The sequence below is a fragment of the Triticum dicoccoides genome, chromosome 3B (assembly GCF_002162155.2).
Source record: "Triticum dicoccoides isolate Atlit2015 ecotype Zavitan chromosome 3B, WEW_v2.0, whole genome shotgun sequence".
Classification (NCBI taxonomy): Eukaryota; Viridiplantae; Streptophyta; class Magnoliopsida; order Poales; family Poaceae; genus Triticum; species Triticum dicoccoides.
The window spans coordinates 814,168,838-814,188,718 of NC_041385.1; the positions used below are offsets into that span (position 1 = coordinate 814,168,838).

Consider the following 19,881-nt stretch of genomic DNA (forward strand, 5'->3'; position numbering starts at 1 on the left):
ATATATATATATATATATATATATATATATATATATATATATATATATATATATATATATATATCATGTTCTTTCCAACATGTTGAGCTTGCCAAAGAATAAAATGAAAAAGGAAATGTGAAGATCACCGTGACTCTTGCATAAAGTAGAGAATAGTAATAAAAGATAGGCCCTTCGCAGAGGGAAGCAGAGGTTGTCATGCGCGTTTACGGTTGATGCACAAAATCTTAATGCAAAAGAACGTCACTTTATATTGCCCCTTGCATGTGGACCTTTATTATGCAGTCCGTCGCTTTTATTACTTCCACAACAAGTTCGTACAAAGCTTATTTTCTCTGCACTAATAAGTCATGCATATTTAGAGAGCAATTTTTATTGCTTGCACCGATGACAACTTACTTGAAGGATCTTACTCAATCCATAGGTAGATATGGTGGACTCTCATGGCAAAACTGGTTTAAGGGTATTTGGAAGCACAAGTAGTATTTCTACTTGGTGCTGAGAATTTGGCTAGCATGAGGGGGAAAGGCAAGCTCAACACGTTAGAGGATCCATGACAACATACTTTATCTCAGATGTAAGAAAACATAACTCATTATGTTGTCTTCCTTGTCCAACCTCAACTCTTTAGCATGTCATATTTTAATGAGTGCTCCCAATCATAAGATATGTCAATGATAATGTATCGATATGTGAAACCTCTCTTTCTTTATTACTTCCTATTAATTGCAACGATGACCAAAGCTATATTTGCCAACTCCCAACAACTTTTAATCATCATACTCTTCTCTATGTGAAGTCATTACTCTCAATAAGATCAATATGAACTATTTGTTTCTTTTTATTCTTTTTCTACTTTCTATTCACCCAAGATCATGGAAAAATAATCAAGCCCTTGAATCAACACTAATCTTTATTATATAGGTAGCTCACAGACTCGATTACATAGAGGGATCGTAAAGCAAAACTCAAAACTAGATCATGCCAATACTTTATTCTACTAAATCAATATACTACTAAAAGGATCGGACTAAGAAAAACGGTAAATATAGAAGTTGTGATGGTGATACGATACCAGGGCACCTCCCCCAAGCTTGGCAGTTGCCAAGGGGAGTGCCCATACCCATGTGATTATTTCTTCGGAGGTGATGGAGGTGGTGATGATGACGGTGGATAATCGCACATCGAGCGCAAAAGCTCCTCCAACTTGCGGATAATGCCCTTGAGCCCAGCAATACGATCTTTCAACAAAATATTCTCCTCTATGAGATACTTGTTCTGTATGCGAGCTAACTCAATCATCTTGAAAGCTTCAATCTCTGTTGGAGTGAAAAGGTTAGGTAAAGGTTGAGGGGTGTCTTCTTCTTTCACCACCGGAGCTTGAGCATCAATGGCCTTCTTGATCTCTTCTGGTTCTTGTCTTTTCAACTCTACCTTCAAAAGCCAAGCATCCTTTTCTTCGTTGTTGGAGGAGGGAGAAATCATGGTGCTCTAAATCTGCAACAGAAACAGCTCGAAACGAAAACAGAGGATATTTGCGCGATACGAGAGTCAAAACCTTCGGGACAATATATAATGAATTTTTACCGACCAACATACGTATCGTACAAGAAAACGGAGTCCGGAGGGCACACGAGGTGCTCACAAGGTAGGGGGCGTGCCCAGGGGGTAGGGCGCGCCCTCCACCCTTATGGAGGCCTCGTGTCCTTGCCGGACTGCCACTTATTTTTCTATTTTTCTAAATATTCCAAAACGGAGAAATATTGCCTTAAAAATTGTTATGGAGTCGGTTTACTTACCGTACCACATACCTATTCCTTTTCGGGGTCTGAAACGGTCTGGAAAGTGTCCCTTATGTATTCCTCCGGGGTTACGGTTTCAATAATATTGGTTTCAACATTTATGGGATTACCTGAGATATAATGTTTGATTCTTTGACCATTTACCACCTTCGGGTTTGTGCCTTCAAAGTTGTTGATTTTTATGGCACCGGAACGATAGACCTCCTCGATAACGTAGGGACCTTCCCATTTGGAGAGAAGTTTTCCTGCAAAAAATCTTAAACGAGAGTTGTATAGCAATACATAATCACCTACATTAAACTAATGCTTTTGTATTCTTTTGTCATGCCATCTTTTAACTTTTTATTTAAACAACTTGGCGTTTTCATAAGCTTGGGTTCTCCATTCATCAAGTGAGCTAATATCAAATAACCTCTTCTCACCGGCAAGTTTGAAATCATAGTTGAGCTCTTTAATAGCCCAATATGCCTTATGTTCTAGTTCGAGAGGTAAGTGACATGCTTTTCCATAGACCACTTTATACGGAGACATACCCATAGGATTTTTATATGGAGTTCTATAGGCCCATAATGCATTATCAAGTTTCTTGGACCAATTATTTCTAGACCTATTAACAGTCGTTTACAAAATCAATTTGAGCTCTCTATTGCTCAATTCTACTTGACCACTAGACTGTGGGTGATAAGGAGATGCAATTCTATGATTAACGTCATATTTAGCAAGCATTTTACGAAAAGCACCATGAATAAAGTGTGAACCACCACCAGTCATTAAATATCTAGGGACTCCGAACCTCGGAAAAATAACTTCCTTAAGCATTTTAATAGAAGTGTTATGATCAACACTACTAGTTGGAATAGCTTCTACCCACTTAGTAACGTAATCAACAACAACTAAAATATGTGTATATCCATTAGAGGCAGGAAAAGGTCCCATATAATCAAAGCCCCAAACATCAAATGGTTCAATAACAAGTGAATAATTCTTAGGCATTTCTTGACGTCTACTAATATTACCAATTCTTTGACATTCATCGCAAGACAAGACAAACTTACGGGCATCCTTGAAGAGAGTAGGCCAATAAAATCCGGATTGCAATACCTTATGTGCAGTTCTATCTCAGGCGTGGTGTCCTCTATAAGCTTTGGAGTGACACTTGCGTAGGATCAGTTCCTGTTCATGCTCCGGTACACAACATCTAATAACACCATATACTCCTTCTTTATAAATATGTGGGTCATCCCAAAAGTAATGTCGCAAATCATAGAAAAACTTTTTCTTTTGTTGGTATGTGAAGCTAGGTGGTATAAATTTAGCGACAATATAATTAGCATAATCAGCATACCATGGAGTGCTACGAGAAGTGCTTATGACATTTAATTTCTCATCAGGGATGCTATCATCAATAGGTAGTGGGTCATCAAGAACATTCTCTAACCTAGATAAGTTATCTGCAACGGGGTTCTCAGCTCCTTTTCTATCAACAATATGCAAATCAAATTCTTGCAGCAAGAGAACCCATCTAATAAGTCTAGGTTTTGCATCTTTCTTTTCCATAAGATATTCAATAGCAGCATGATCAGTGTGAATAGTTACTTTAGAGTCTACAATATAGGGTCTGAATTTATCACAAGCAAATACAACTGCTAAAAGTTCCTTTTCGGTAGTAGCATAATTTCTTTGAGCATTGTCTAGAGTCTTACTAGCATAATGAATAACATTTAATTTCTTATCAACTCTTTGCCCTAGAACAGCACCTATAGCATAATCACTAGCATCACACATAATTTCAAAGGTTAAATTCCAATCAGGTGGCTGAACAACAGGTGCAGAGACTAATGCTTTCTTAAGTATTTCAAATGCTTCTACACAATCATCATCAAAGACAAATGGTACATCTTTTTGTAATAAATTAGTCAGAGGCCGAGAAATTTTTGAGAAGTCCTTAATGAACCTCCTATAAAATCCAGCGTGACCAAGGAAACTTCTTATACCTTTGATGTACTTAGGACATGGCATCTTTTCAATAGCATCAACTTTGGCTTTATCAACTTCAATACCTCTTTCAGAAATTTGTGCCCCAAGACAATACCTTCACTAACCATAAAGTGGCACGTTTCCCAATTCAAGACAAGATTAGTTTCTTCACATCTCTGCAAAACTCGATCAAGATTGCTCAAGCAATCATCAAAGGAGGAACCATAGACGGAAAAATCATCCATGAAAACCTCACAATTTTTTTCACAAAAGTCAGAGAATATAGCCATCATGCATCTTTGAAAGGTAGCAGGTGCATTACATAAACCAAAAGGCATACGTCTATAAGCAAAAGTACCAAAAGGGCATGTAAAAGTAGTCTTCGATTGATCTTTAGCCGACACAGGTATTTGAGAGAAACCAGAATAACCATCTAGAAAGCAATAATGTGTATGTTTGCATAATCTTTCTAGCATTTGATCAATAAATGGTAAGGGGTAATGATCATTCTTAGTAGCTTTATTTAATTTGTAGAAATCGATTACCATCCTATAGCCTATGATAATTCTTTGCGGGATCAATTCATCTTTATCATTAGGGACAACAGTAATACCTCCCTTCTTAGGGGCACAATGGACATGACTTACCCACTAACTATCAACAACGGGATAAATTATACCTTCCTCCAGAAGCTTAAGTATTTCTTTTCTTACCACTTCTTTCATTTTAGGATTCAGAGGTCGTTGAGGATCACGAACTGGTTTGGCATCCGCTTCCAAATTTATTTTATGTTGACATAGAGTGAGACTAATGCCCTTAAGATCATCAAGAGTATATCCAATAGCGGCACAGTGCTTCTTCAGAGTTTTCAATAATCTTTCTTCTTCATGCTCTGAGAGATTAGCACTAATAATGACAGGATATATTTTCTTTTCATCAAGATAAGCATATTTAAGATTATCAGGCAACGGTTTAAGCTCAATCACGGGATCACCCTTGAGTGGAGGAGGATCCCCTAGGATTTCAACAGGCAAATTATGTTGCAGAATAGGTTCCTGTTTAAAGAATACTTCATCTATTTCCCTTCTTTCGTTCATGAACATATCATTTTCATGGTCTAGCAAATATTGTTCTAAAGGGTCACTAGGAGGTACAGCAATAGAAGCAAGACCAATAATTTCATCCTTACTAGGCGATTCTTCCTCACGATGTTGTTTACTAAATTTAGAGAAATTAAACTCATGAACAATATCATCCAAGCCAATAGTAACAACATTCTTTTCGCAGTCTATCTTAGCATTAACACTACTCAAGAAGGGTCTACCAAATATAATGGGACAAAAGCTATCTTGTGGAGAACCAAGAACAAGAAAATCAACGGGATATTTGGTCTTTCCACACAAGACTTCAACATCTTTAACAATTCCCATTGCAGATATAGTATCTCTATTAGCAAGTTTAATTGTAACATCAATATCTTCTAACTCAGCAGGTGCAATATCATGCATAATTTCTTTGTATAACTCAATGGGTATTACATTAGCACTAGCACCCATATTACATAAGCCATGATAACAACGATCTCCTATTTTAACAGAAATAACAGGCACGCCTACCACAGGTCTATGTTTATCTCTAGCACAAGGTTTAGCAATTCTAGCAGTTTCACCACAGAATTGAATAACATGCCCATCAATATTATCAGATAAGAGATCTTTAACAATAGCACTATTAGTTTCTACTTTAACTTGCTCAAGAGGTGTATAAGTTCTAATATTTCTTTTACGAACAGCAGTTGAAGCTTTAGCATGATCCTTCATTCTAACAAGGAAAGGTGGTTTCTCAACATAAGAAATAGGAACAATATGATCATTATAAGTGACAGTATTTTGTTCAACTTTAATAGGTGCAGCTACTTTTACCTCTATGGGAGGATGATATTTAAACTACTTCTCCTTGGGGAGATCAACATGGGTAGCAAAAGATTCACAGAGAGAAGCTACTATCTCAGAGTCAAGTCCATATTTAGTGCTAAACTTACGGAGAATATCGGTATCCATAAAAGATTTAACACAATCAAACTTAGGTGTCATACCTGACTCCTTACCTTCGTCGAGGTCCCAATCTTCATAGTTGCGTTTAATTCTATCCAATAAATTCCATCTGAATTCAATAGTCTTCATCATAAAAGAGCCAACACATGAAGTATCGAGCATGGTGCGATTGTCATCAGAAAGCCGAGCATAAAAACTTTGAACAATTATTTCTCTTGAGAGCTCATGATTGGGGCATGAATATAACATTGATTTAAGCCTGTCCCAAGCTTGAGCGATGCTTTCTCCTTCGCGGGGCCAAAAATTATATATATAGTTGCGATCACGGTGAACAAGATGCATAGGGTAATACTTTTGATGAAATTCCAGTTTCAATCTCTTATAGTTCCATGATCTCGTATCATCACATAGCCTATACCATGTCAATGCGTCTCCCTTCAAAGATAAAGGGAAGGCCTTCTTCTTAACAACATCATCGGGTATACCTGCAAGCTTAAACAGTCCACAAACTTCATCCACATAGAGTAGATGTTCATCAGGATGCTTTGTTCCATCTCCTATAAAAGTGTTAGCTAGCAGTTTTTCCATCATACCCGAAGGAATTTCAAAAGGAGTTTCATTTTCAATAGGTTCAGTAGGTTGAGGAGCAACTCTTTGCTCTACCGGACGAGGTGAAGATACCCCGAACAAGCCCCTCAGAGAATTACTTTCCATAGTAACAAGTGACAGAAAATTTCAGCACACTATACAAAATTTTCCTTACCAAATTCCACCTATCAAAGGCTCTACACTCCCCGGCAACGGCGCCAGAAAAGAGTCTTGATGACCCACAAGTATATGGGATCTATCGTAGTCCTTTCGATGAGTAAGAGTGTCGAACCCAACGAGGAGCAGAAGGAAATGATAAGCGGTTTTCAGCAAGGTATTCTCTGCAAGTACTGAAATAAGTGGTAACAGATAGTTTGGTGATAAGATAAATCGTAACGAGCAACAAGTAACAAAAGTAAATAAAGTGCAGCAAGGTGGCCCAATCCTTTTTATAGCAAAGGACAAGCCTGGACAAACTCTTATAATAGGAAAAGCGCTCCCGATGACACATGGGAATATCGTCAAGCTAGTTTTCATCACGCTCATATGATTCGCGTTCGGTACTTTGATAATTTGATATGTGGGTGGACCGGTGCTTGGGTGCTGTTCTTACTTGAACAAGCATCCCACTTATGATTAACCTCTATTGCAAGTATCCGCAACTACAACAAAAGTATTAAGGTAAACCTAACCATAGCATGAAACATATGGATCCAAATCAGCCTCTTACGAAGCAACGCATAAACTAGGGTTTAAGCTTCTGTCACTCTAGCAACCCATCATCTACTTATTACTTCCCAATGCCTTCCTCTAGGCCCAAATAATGGTGAAGTGTTATGTAGTCGACATTCACATAACACCACTAGAGGCTAGACAACATACATCTCATCAAAATATCGAACGTATACCAAATTCACATGACTACTAATAGCAAGACTTCTCCCTTGTCCTCAAGAACAAACGCAACTACTCGCAAAGCATATTCATGTTCAAAATCAGAGGGGTAATAATATGCATAAAGGATCTGAACATATGATCTTCCACCAAATAAACCAACTAGCATCAACTACAAGGAGTAATCAACACTACTAGCAACCTACTAGCACCAATTCCGGACTTGGAGACAAGAATTGGATACAAGAGATGAACTAGGGTTTGGAGATGAGATGGTGCTGGTGAAGATGTTGATGGAGATTGCCCTCTCCTGATGAGAGGATCGTTGGTGATGACGTTGGTAATGATTTCCACCTCCCGGAGGGAAGTGTCCCCGGCAGAACAGCTCTGCCGGAGCCCTAGATTGGTTCTGCCAAGGTTCCGCCTCATGGCGGCGGAGTCTCGTCCCGAAAGGTTGCTTCCTGTTTTTTCTGATCGAAAGACTTCATATAGGAAAAGATGGGCGCCAGAGAGCCACCAGGGGGCCCACGAGGTAGGGGGGCGCGCCCCAGGGGGCGCCCCCCACCCTCGTGAGAAGGATGTGGGCCCCCTGGCCTTCATCTTTGGTGACGATTTTTCTTTATTTATTTTAAGATATTCCGTGGAGTTTCAGGACTTTTGGAGTTGCATAGAATAGGTCTCCAATATTTGCTCCTTTTCCAGCACGGAATTCCAGCTGCCGGCATTCTCCCTCTTCATGTAAACCTTGTAAAATAAGAGAGAATAGCCATAAGTATTGTGACATAACGTGAAATAACAGCCCATAATGCAATAAATATTGATATAAAAGCATGATGCAAAATGGACGTATCAGTATCCTTTTGTCATGCCATCTTTTAACTTTTTCGTTAAACAGTTTGGCATTCTCATATGCTTGGGTTCTCCATTCATCAAGTGAGCTAATGTCAAACAACCTCTTCTCACCGGCAAGTTTAAGTCATAGTTGAGCTCTTTGATAGCCCAATATGCTTTATGTTCAAGTTCTAGAGGTAAATGGCAAGCTTTTCCATAAACCATCTTATATGGAGACATGCCCATAGGATTTTTGTATGCAGTTCTATAAGCCCATAGTGCATCATCATGTTTCTTGGAGCAATTCTTTCTATATCTATTAACAGTCTTTTGCAAAATTAATTTGAGCTCTCTATTGCTCAACTCTACTTAACCACTAGACTGTGGGTGATAAGGATATGCAATTCTATGATTAACATCATACTTAGCAAGCATCTTACAGAAAGCACCATGAATAAAATGTGAACCACCATCAGTCATAAGATATCTAGGGACTCCAAACCTCGGAAAAATAACTTCTTTAAGCATTTTAATAGAAGTGTTATGATCAGCACTACTAGTTGGAATAGCTTCTACCCACTTAGTAACATAATCAACAGCAACTAAAATATGTGTATAACCATTAGAGGCAGGAAAAGGTCCCATATAATCAAAGCCCCAAACATCAAACGGTTCAATAACAAGAGAATAATTCATAGGCATTTCTTGACGTCTACTAATATTACCAATTCTTTGACATTCATCACAAGAGAAGACAAACTTACGAGCATCTTTGAAGAGACTAGGCCAATAAAAACCGGATTGCAATACCTTATGTGCAGTTCTGTCTCCAGTGTGGTGTCCTCCATATGATTCGGAGTCACACTTGCGTAGGATATGTTCATGTTCATGCGCAGGTACACAACGTCTAATAACACCGTCTACTCCTTCTTTATAAAGGTGTGGGTCATCCCAGAAATAATATCTTAAATCATAAAAGAACTTTCTCTTTTGCTGGTATGTGAAACTAGGTGGTATAACTTTAGCAACAATGTAATTAGCATAATCAGCATACCAAGGAGCAGTACGAGAAGCATTAATGATCGCTAATTGTTCATCAGGAAAACTATCATCAATAGGCAGTGGGTCATCAAGAACATGCTCTAACCTAGACAAGTTGTCTGCAACGGGGTTCTCAGCTCCCTTTCTATCAACAATATGCAAATCAAATTCTTGGAGCAAGAGAATCCATCTAATGAGTCTAGGCTTAGCATCTTTCTTTTCCATAAGATATTTAATAGCAGCATGATCAGTGTGAATAGTAACTTTGGAATCAACAATATAAGGTCTAAACTTATCACATGCAAACACAACTGCTAAGAATTCTTTTTTAGTAGTAGCATAATTTCTCTGGGCAGTATCAAGAGTCTTACTAGTATACTGGATAACATTCAATTTCTTCTCAACTCTTTGCACTAGAACAACACCTACAGCATAATCACTAGCATCACACATAATTTCAAAGGGTAAATTCCAATCGGGTGGCTGAACAATAGGTGCAGTGATCAAAGCTTTCTTAAGTATTTCAAATGCTTCTACACAATCATCATCAAAGACAAAAGGAATATCTTTTTGCAATAAATTAGTCAGAGGACTAGAGATTTTAGAGAAGTCCTTGATGAACCTCCTATAAAAACCGTCATGACCAAGGAAACTTCTTATACCTTTTATGTCCTTGGGACATGGCATCTTTTCAATAGCATCAACTTTAGCTTTATCAACTTCAATACCTCTCTCGGAAATTTTGTGCCCCAAGACAATGCCTTCCTTAACCATAAAGTGGCACTTTTCCCAATTCAAGACGAGACTAGTGTCTTCGCATCTCTGCAAAACTCGATCAAGTTGCTCAAGCAATCATCAAAAGAGGATCCATAAACGGAGAAGTCATCCATGAATACCTCACAAATCTGTTCGCAAAAGTCAGAGAATATAGCCATCATGTATCTTTGAAAGGTAGCAGGTGCATTACATAAACCAAAAGGCATACGTCTATAAGCAAAAGTACCGAAAGGACAAGTAAAAGTAGTTTTTGATTGATCCTTCGCTGACACAGGTATTTGAGAGAAACCAGAATAACCATCTAGAAAGCAGAAATATGTGTGTTTGGGTAGTCTTTCTAGCATTTGATCAATAAAAGGTAAAGGGTAATGATCTTTCGTAGTAGCTTTATTTAACTTACAGAAATCAATTACCATCCTATAACATGTAATAATTCTTTGCGGGATCAATTCATCTTTATCATTAGGAACGACAGTAATACCTCCCTTTTTAGGAACACAATGGACAGGGCTTACCCAATCACTATCAGCAACGGGATAAATTATACCTGCCTCAAGGAGCTTTAGTATCTCCTTTCTTACCACTTCTTTCATCTTGGGATTCAGTCGTCATTGAGGATCTCTAACTGGTTTGGCATCGTCCTCCAGACTAATTTTGCGTTGGAATAATGTGGGACTAATGCCCTTAAGATCATCCAGAGTATATCCAATAGCAGCACGGTGCTTCTTCAGAGTTTTCAATAATCTTTCTTCTTCTTGTTCTGAAAGGTTAACACTAATAATAACATGATATATTTTCTTTTCATCAAGATAAGTATACTTAAGATTATAAGGTAATGGTTTGAGTTCAAACACGGGATCACCCTTGGGTGGAGGGGGATCCCCTAGAATTTCAACGGGAAGGTTATGTTTCAGAATAGGTTATTGTTTAAGGAACACTTCATCTATTTCCCTTCTTTCTTTCATAAACATATCATTTTCATGGTCTAGCAACGGATCAGTAGGAGGCACGGCAATAGAAGCAAGACCAATTATTTCATATTTACTAAGTAATTCCTTATCACGGGGTTGTCTACGAAATTTAGCAAAATTAAATTCATGAGTCATATCATCCAAGCCAATTGTGACAACATCCTTTTCACAATCAATCCTAGCGTTAACAGTATTTAAGAAGGGTCTACCAAATATGATGGGACAAAAGTCATCTTGTGGGGAACCAAGAACAAGAAAATCAGCAGGGTATTTGACCTTCCCACACAAGACTCCAACATCTCTAACAATCCCAACTGGTGAAATAGTATCTATATTGGCTAGCTTAATTGTGACATCTATTTCTTCTATCTCAGCAGGTGCAATGTCATGCATAATTTCTTTATATAAGGAATGAGGTATTGCACTAGCACTAGCACCCATATAACATAAGTCATGATAACATTGATCTCCTATTTTAACAGAAATAACAGGCATGCCTACAACGGGTCTATGTATCTTAGCATCTGGTTTTGCGATATTAGCAGCTTCATCACAGAAATAAATAACATGCCCATCTAAATCATCATCCAGGAGACCTTTAACCATAACAATACTAGGTTCAACTTTGATTTGCTCAGGACGTGTATACGTCCTAGTATTACTCTTACAAACAACAATCGAAGATTTAGCATGATTCTTTATCCTAACCGGAAAAGGTGGTTTCTCAACATAAGTAGTAGGAACAATAGGATCATTATAAGTGATAGTATTTTCTTCAACTATAATAGGTGCAGCTACTTTTACTTCAATGGGAGGCTTATATTTGAACCACTTCTCCTTAGGGAGATCAACGTGAGTAGCAAAAGATTCACAGAAAGAAGCTACTATCTCACAGTCAAGTCCATATTTAGCGCTAAATCCACGAAAAGCATCGGTGTCCATAAAAGATTCAACACAATCAAACTTAGGTGTCATACCTGACTCCTTACCATCGTCGGAACCTCAATCTTCAGAGTTGCGTTTAATTCTTTCCAATAGTCCCATTTGAATTCAATAGTCTTCAGCATATAAGAACCAGCACAGGAAGTATCTAGCATGGTGCGATCATTGAGAGAAGGCCGAGCATAAATTTTTTGAATAATCATTTATCTGGAGAGCTCATGATTGGGGCATGAATATAACATTGACTTAAGCCTCCCCCAAGCTTGAGCGATGCTTTTTCCTTCGCGAGGCTAGAAATTATATATGTAATTACGATCACGGTGAACAAGATGCATAGGGTAGAACTTCTGGTGAAATTCCAACTTCAATCGTTTATAATTCCAAGATCCTGTATCATCACATAGCTTATACCATGTCAATGCATCTTCCTTCAAAGATAAAGGGAAGACCTTCCTTTTGACAACATCCTCGGGAATACCTGCAAGCTTAAATAATCCAAAAACTTCATCCACAAAGATAAGGTGTAAATCGAGATGTAATGTTCCATCTCCTGCAAATGGATTAGCTAGCAGCTTCTCTATCATACCCGAAGGAATCTCAAAGTAAACATTTTCAGTAGGTTCAGTAGGTTGAGGAGCAACTCTTTACTCTACTGTTCGGGGCGAAGATGCCCCAAACAAGCCCCTCAAAGATTAGTTTCCATAGTGACAAGTAACATAAAATTTCAGCACACTATATAAATGTTTCCTTAGCAAGTTCCACTCGCCAAAAGCGCTACACTCCCTGGCAACGGCGCCAGAAAAGAGTCTTGATGACACACAAGTGTAGGGGATCTAGCATAGTCCTTTCGATAAGTAAGAGTGTCGAACCCAACGAGGAGCAGAAGGAAATGATAAGCGGATTTCATTAAGGTTTTCTCTGCAAGCACTAAAATTGTAGGTAACAGATAGTTTTGTGATAAGATAAATCGTAACGAGTAACAAGCAATGAAATTAAATAAAGTGCAGCAAGGTGGCCCAATCCTTTTTGTAGCAAAGGACAAGCCTGGACAATTTCTTATAATGAGAACAGCGCTCCCGAGGACACATGGGAATTATCGTCAAGCTAGTTTCATCACGCTCATATGATTCACGTTCGGTACTTTGATAATATGATATGTGGGTGGACCGGTTCTTGGGTACTGCCCTTACTTGAACAAGCATCCCACTTATGATTAACCCCTATTGCAAGCATCCGCAACTACAACAAAAGTATTAAGGTAAACCTAACCATAGCATGAAACATATGGATCCAAAGCAGCCCCTTACGAAGCAATGCATAAACTAGGGTTTAAGCTTCTGTCACTCTAGCAACCCATCATCTACTTATTACTTCCCAATGCCGTCCTCTAGGCCCAAATAATGGTGAAGTGTCATGTAGTCGACGTTCACATAACACCACTAGAGGAAAGACAACATACATATCATCAAAATATCGAAAGAATACCAAATTCACATGACTACTACTAGCAAGACTTCACCCATGTCCTCGGGAACAAACGTAACTACTCACAAAGCATATTCATGTTCATAATCATAGGTGTAATAATATGCATTAAGGATCTGAACATATGATCTTCCACCAAGTAAACCAATTAGCATCAACTACAAGGAGTAATCAACACTACTAGCAACCCACAGGTACCAATTTGTGGTTTTGGATACAAGATTGGATACAAGAGATGAACTAGGGTTTGAGGGGAGATGGTGTTGGTGAAGATGTTGATGGAGATTGACCCTCTCCCGATGGGAGGATCGTTGGTGATGACGATGGTCATGATTTCCCCCTTCCCGAGGGAAGTGTCCCCGGTAGAACAGCTCATCCGGAGCTCTAGATTGGTTCCACGAAGGTTCCGCCTCGTGGCGGTGGAGTTTCGTCTCGTAAGCTTGCCCACAATTGTTTCCAGGGTAAATGCCTTCATATAGCAAAAGATGGACACCGGAGGGCCACCAGGGGGCCCAGCAGACAGGGGGCGCGCCCAGTAGGGGTGGGCCCCTCCCCCACCCTCCTGGCCATGGTGTGGGCCCCCTGAGGTGTTTCTTCTGCTCAATAATTCTTATTAATTCCAAAAATAAGTTTCGTGGAGTTTTAGGTCTTTTGGAGCAGTGCAGAATAAGTTTCCAACGTTTGCCCCTTTTCCAGCCAGAATTCCAGCTGCCAGCATTCCCCCTCTTCATGGTAAACCTTACAAAATTAGAGAGAATAGCCATAAGTATTGATATATAATGTGTAATAACAGCACATAATGCAATAAATATTGATATAAAAGCAAGATGCAAAATGGACGTATCAGGAGGTCACGCGCATGCCGCACGGAGACGACGCAGGGCAATACGAGGAGCTGAAGGGGATGCACTACCTGCACGCAGCGCTCACGGAGGCGATGCGGCTGTACCCGCCGGTGCCGATCAACACGCGCGTGGCGGCGGCCTCAGACGTGCTTCCGAACGGCACGACGGTGCGGACCGGCTGGTGTGCGGACTACTCGACATACACGATGGGGAGGATGCCGCGGCTGTGGGGTGATGACTGCCGCCAGTTCCGACCCGAGCGGTGGCGCCATGGTGATCGCGGCGAGTTCGTGGCGATCAACGCGGCGAGGTACCCGGTGTTCCACGCGGGGCCGCGGGCGTGCCTCGGAAAGGAGTTGGCTTACATGCAGATGAAGGCCGTGGTGGCCGCCGTGATCCGGAGGTTCACGGTCTTGATGGTGGAGACGCCGGCGAGCATGGACGCACCGCCGCCTTACGAGCTCCGCGTGCGGATCAAGAAGCGGGAGGATCACTTCTAAATACTATCTCTCTGTTCCTAAATGTAAGATGTTTTTTAGCTTCATGGAGGCCTTAATTTGAAATATTTAAAATTGAAAGTTTTCAGTTTCAAAAAATTCTGCAAATAAATAGACATATACCCAGATACATCATGTACATGTGTGTAATTTTTCAAGTCAAAATAGTTAAAATGAGAGCTACACAAAAAAGACAAATTTGGAGCTTTTTAGCATACGTAGTGTTCATCCTCAAAGTTCATGATTTTGGTTTTATTGTGCAGCTCGCAATTCAAGGTATTTCATTCTGAAATTTTACACACATACACTTCATGTCCTGGCATACATGTGTAAATTTTTTCAAAACTTTTTGAAAATATTTTTTTTTGAATTTTGAATTGTTCAACGGAGCCCGTTCTCCAAAATGCCCTACCTAAACTCTAACTGCAAGAACATCTTCCTAGTACCAACGGAGGTTACACTATCAACCACATCTCGGCGAAATCACTAGTTAAGGAGTACTTGTTGCAAAGATCATTCCAATTCCTCAGGTTGCGATAACTGCGTGCTGCATGTGCGCCACTTGTCGCAAGCTGAGAGTTTTTCCTTTTTTTTCGTAGATCCGTTTATTCAAAATATTTTATCTCTTAATCCGTGCGTCCAAATCTCGAACCGCCTTCGCCGTTGGATTCCTCGCGTCGAGATCTTCAAAACTAGATCCCACGTTGATAGGTTTTGACGAACTTTTTTTTACGGAAAAACCGGACGAAAAAACCGAACCTGGAGCACGGTGTTTTCCCTTTCCGAAAGAGCCACGCCTGTGCCTCTTACGAAATCACAACCGTGCCTCTCGCGGAAGCAAAACCGTGTCTCTCGCGAAAGAAATAAAAACAAAAAACGCATTTTTTTTTCGTTTCCGAGGATGCACGGCCGTGACTCCCGCGAAAGCACAACCGTGCCTCTCGTGGAAGAAAAAAATAGAAAACTATTTTTTCGTTTCCAAGAGGCACGACCGTGACTCTCGCGGAAGCACAACTGTGCCTCTCGCGGAAGCAAAATCGTGCCTATCGCGAAAGGAAAAAAACAGAAAACGCATTTTTTTGTTTCCAAGAGGCACGGCCGTGCCTCTCGCGAAAGAACAATCGCGCCTCTCACGGAAACAAAACCGTGACTCTCGCGAAAGGAAAAGAAAAAAGAAAACGCATTTTTTTACGCAATTTTTTTTCGAAAATTATTTTTTAGTCGAAAAACTAGGAAAGACCGGTGGAAAACCAAAACATCGAAAAAACACAGAAAAACCGTTTAAAAAGCAGAAAATGCGTGTGAAAAAAAATAAAAAACGAAATCTGGAGGGAGCGTCCAGAGTGCGACACGTGGCGAATCATTGAGAGCGCGCCAAGTGGCGCTGATTTCCGAAGGAGCGCTCGTTAATTTGTTACTCTCACATCTCGGACTTTTTTTTAGGGGTACCACATCTTGGACTATATGGTGTCCGGTCGCTGGGGAGGACCCCCGTCGAGCCGGCCCAGGACGACCTAGCCTAGTCAGCCCTTCTTATTAGGCCTTGCAGCCCATTATAAAGGTAAAAGGAAAAAAATGATAGAAAAAACTATATAAACTATCACATCTCAAAAGATTTTTCATGTATAACAGTAGTACAAAAAAAGTAAAAAATTGCATCATATATAAAACATGCATGACAGATTTATAATAAATGTCATGATAAAAAATGCCATCTTCTTATAGTAAAAATACCAACCTATTTATGAGAAATGCCATTATCTTATAATAAAAAATGCCCTCCTCTTAATAAAAGATGCTACGGTAAAAACTATCATTATAAAAAATGTCACCCTCTTATAATAAAACTACATCCTCTTATAATAAAAATGTCATCATATTGTTAATAAAAAAGCCGTGCGCTTAGTAAAAAAAAACTACCATGCCATTAGAAATAAAAAAATGACATCTCCCAATAATAAAAATGGCATTCTCTTAAAACATGCCATGCTACAAAAAATAAAACTGCCATGTGATTTTCGGGACTGGAAAATATGTGTGGCATTTTAAACACAAAAGATTCATAAAAGGCCCTAGTAGCCCAGTGGTGTTGGGCGCCCGCCCGCGCACATGAGGTCATGGGTTCGACCCGGCAAGCACGCGCTCGCCAGAAGCAGTTGCACATCGAACCACTCCAGCGATCCTACGTGGTGTCCGTTCTGTTCCGAAATTCATGCGACGGGCAGGGAGGACCTTCACTGGGTTTAGCCCCCTGGCGAACGGTCGCTAGATAACATTTCCTTGATTTAGATAGTAGTATCTTGTTCACGTGAGTAACAAAGAACTCTGGAAGAAGTGTCTGGTTGGTTGGTTACAAAGGGGAAACGCATAGCATCATTTTGTAAATAACTAGGTAATTGTTTTAGAGGCATATATTCTAATGGTTTAACACCAATAATTTCAATCATATGCTCTCTTCGTTCACGAAAATAAGATGTCCCAATGATTTCAGCTGATTCCTTTTCGCCCAGATCGTGAGCCACAAGCCGGCGACTCCGGCCTCATCACCATGACCCCAAGTCTCGTCTCCGGTGGACCGTTGAACTCCACTCCACAACAGCGTCAGGCAATGGGGAGATCGATCTATGCTTGTTGTTTCAGTCTAGAGCCTGATAGCTTTTTGATTTTTCAGTTACCTGGTAATTTTTGTTCATGGCAGGCAGAGGCAACTTAGAATACTATCATGAGGATAATGGGAGTCAAGGGTGAAGGGCCTCATGATCTACCATCTAAAGAGTCATCTTCAGGTGTGTATGCATCGGTACAATTAGGTTTAGTTTCAGTACGCTCTTTCTTTCGCTCTTCCTCTCTTAATATGTGGCTTGATTTGCGATTCTATTTATCTCATAAAATCATAAATTTCATGCATGGAAGCAGCAGCAAGAGTTCTGTGATCACTCGGTCAAGGATGGTAAAATGATAATATCTAGTGCATATTCTTGCATTTAGTTTATATCATCTTAGTTTAAATTTTTGGATGAAATCATCATAATTTTATTTTATTTAGAATTGTATTTGCACTATTGAATTAGATGTTATCATGAAACTGTTGGGGAACGTAGTAATTTCAAAATTTTCCTACGCACATGTAAGATCATGGTGATCGCGTAGCAACGAGAGAGGAGAGTATTGTCCACGTACCCTCGTAGACTGTAAGCGGAAGCGTTATCACAACGCGGTTGATGTAGTCGTACGTCTTCACGACTCGACCGATCCAAGCACCAAACGTACGGCACCTCCGTGTTCAGCACACTTCAGCTCGATGACGTTCCCCGGGCTCCAATCCAGCAAAGCGTCGGGGATGAGTTCCGTCAGCACGACGGCGTGGTGACAATGATGATGTTCTACCGGCGCAGGGCTTCGCCTAAACTCCGCGACGATATGACCGAGGTGGAATATGATGGAGGGGGGCACCGCACACGGCTAAGGAACGATCCGTAGATCAACTTGTGTGTCATGGGGTGCCCCCTGCCCCCGTATATAAAGGAGCAAGGGGGGAGGAGGCCGGCCCTAGGAGGGGGCGCGCCAAGTGTGGAGTCCTACTAGGACTCCCTAGTCCTAGTAGGATTCCACCTCCCTTGTTGGAGTAGGAGAAGGGGAAAGAGGGGGAGAGGAAGAAGGAAAGGGGGGCTGCGCCCCTTGTCCAATTCGGACCAGAGGGGGGGGGGGGGCGCAGGCCTCCTTCCTTTTGGCCTCTCTCCTCTATTCCCGTATGGCCCAATAAGGCCCATATACTCCCCGGCGAATTCCAGTAACTCTCCGGTACTCCGAAAAATACCCGAATCACTCGGAACCTTTCCGAACTCCGAATATAGTCGTCCAATATATCGATCTTTACGTCCCTCGACCATTTCGAGACTCCTCGTCATGTCCCCGATCTCATCCGGAACTCCGAACTCCTTCTGTACATCAAAACTCATAAACTCATAATATAACTGTCATCGAAACCTTAAGCGTGCGGACCCTACGGGTTCGAGAACTATATTCTTGGTCAATAACCAATAGTGGAACCTGGATGTTCATATTGGCTCCTACATATTCTACGAAGATCTTTATCGGTCAAACAGCATAACAACATACGTTGTTCCCTTTGTCATCGGTATGTTACTTGCCCGAGATTCGATCGTCGGTATCCAATACCTAGTTCAATCTCGTTACCGGCAAGTCTCTTTACTCGTTCCGTAATACATCATCCCACAACGAACTCATTAGTTGCAATGCTTGCAAGGCTTAAATGATGTGTATTACCGAGAGGGCCCAGAGATACCTCTCCGACAATCGGAGTGACAAAACCTAATCTCGAAATACGCCAACCCAACATGTACCTTCGGAGACACCTGTAGAGCACCTTTATAATCACCCAGTTACGTTGTGACATTTGGTAGCACTCAAAGTGTTCCTCCGGCAAACGGGAGTTGCATAATCTCATAGTTACAGGAACATGTATAAGTCATGAAGGAAGCAATAGCAACATACTAAACGATCAAGTGCTAGGCTAACGGAATGGGTCATGTCAATCACGTCATTCTCCTAATGATGTGATCCCGTTAATCAAATGACAACTCATGTCTATGGCTAGGAAACTTAACCATCTTTGATTCACGAGCTAGTCAAGTAGAGGCATACTGGTGACACTATGTTTGTCTATGTATTCACACATGTATTATGTTTCCGGTTAATACAATTCTAGCATGAATAATAAACATTTATCATGAAATAAGGAAATAAATAATAACTTTATTATTGCCACTAGGGCATATTTCCTTCAGTCTCCCACTTGCACTAGATTCAATAATCTAGTTCACATCACCATGTGATTTAACACCAATATTCACATCTGTATGTGATTAATACCCATAGTTCACATCGTCATGTGACCAACACCCAAAGGGTTTACTAGAGTCAATAATCTAGTTCACATCGCTATGTGATTAACACCCAAAGAGTACTAAGGTATGATCATGTTTTGCTCATGAGAGAAGTTTAGTCTACGGGTCTGTAACATTTAGAGCCGTATGTATTTTGCAAATATTCTATGTCTACAATGCTCTGCATGGAGCTACTCTAGCTAATTGCTCCCACTTTCAATATGTATCCAGATTGAGACTTAGAGTCATCTGGATCGGTGTAAAAGATTG

At 40.4% G+C, this 19,881-nt stretch overlaps 1 pseudogene; it reads left to right on the forward strand.

Moving 5' to 3' along the window:
• LOC119280142 overlaps positions 1-14,707 on the forward strand; it is a 38,417-nt pseudogene extending 23,710 nt beyond the window's left edge.
• Positions 14,708-19,881: the final 5,174 nt, after the last annotated feature.